Here is a 1,122-nt window from a genome sequence, read left to right as displayed (position 1 = left end):
ATTTGATTCCTGGAGATGAGGATCCATTTAGAAAACGTTCTGTTAGAAAGGCCAATAACTTAGAAAATAGATGACAAATGGGTTGGGTGGCCAAAAGAAGAGAAAGGGAGGACAGAAAGAATGTTTACTTTTTGAGAAGTACTGGAACAGTTTTTACAGCAGACGAGTAAAGGTATTGTGGTATTTTTATTTGAGAGCGCACCACATAAGGTATCTGGGCGCTCTACAAGAAAAATTATTGATGAAGACGGTTGCATACATACATAGTAGGTGCAGAAACAGTAAATGACAAATTACAAATCTAATATACAATTCCAGCTACAGTTACATTGTTGGTGCCAGAATGTTTTGAAGTTTTACACGCAGCTCCCGACACACAGCGTTCATGTCCTGATTCTCTGAGTCATCGGCACTGGTCATGTGGCTTCTGGTTACTAAAAAACAGCTCTGCAAATAGAACGCGTTTTCCCCATCATCCTGCTTTACGGCACTGTATTTTGTTGTAAAAGCTACAAACGAAAGATAAATCTGAAAAACGTTCTGGCTCAATGGCAAGAACAGTTTTATATGGAAATAGGGCTGGCGATTCACCTCGGAGTTGCAGCAGGAAAACAGAGAAACGGTCTTAGAGATAAACATCAGGATAGGGCATTTAAATGAAGCAGTAGCTGTAGCTATGGAAAGCACAAACAGCAGAATTCGGGCTTGTTCCAGGACAAACGTTCAGTACCTAGAACAAATGAGTTTACAAAATTTTGTTGTACAACAGTGTGTAGGCAGTTTCCGTAGTGTAGTGGTTATCACGTTCGCCTCACACGCGAAAGGTCCCCGGTTCGAAACCGGGCGGAAACACTTTTTTAAAAATGTTCTTGTTTATTAAAATAGAATTTGAATTTACATTGAGGCAACAAACGTATGCCAAGGAAATATGCAGAATAGAATTTGAGACCATTTAGCTGAAGTTTATGATATTGATCCGAATCGTTTTCAATACACTTCCCATGTATTTATGCTACAATAACAGTACAATAAAAGAAGATCTGAATGCTTTTTAAAACCATTACGCCTAAGATATCTCCTAGTTATTTGTTATGCTTGTATCATACAAGCATGGAAAGCAAC

General features: G+C 38.6%; 1 non-coding gene across 1 annotated transcript; it reads left to right on the top strand.

Annotated features, from left to right (window-relative positions):
• The first annotated feature begins 779 nt into the window (after nt 1-779).
• Nucleotides 780-852, top strand: TRNAV-CAC (transfer RNA valine (anticodon CAC)). Its single transcript has one exon. It is a non-coding gene; the product is annotated as a tRNA-Val (tRNA).
• Nucleotides 853-1,122: the final 270 nt, after the last annotated feature.

Source organism: Ambystoma mexicanum, assembly GCF_040938575.1.
Source record: "Ambystoma mexicanum isolate Mex_15411 chromosome 12 unlocalized genomic scaffold, UKY_AmexF1_1 Mex_chr12_unloc.2, whole genome shotgun sequence".
Taxonomy (NCBI): Eukaryota; Metazoa; Chordata; class Amphibia; order Caudata; family Ambystomatidae; genus Ambystoma; species Ambystoma mexicanum.
This window is presented reverse-complemented; position numbering and strand designations above follow the sequence as displayed.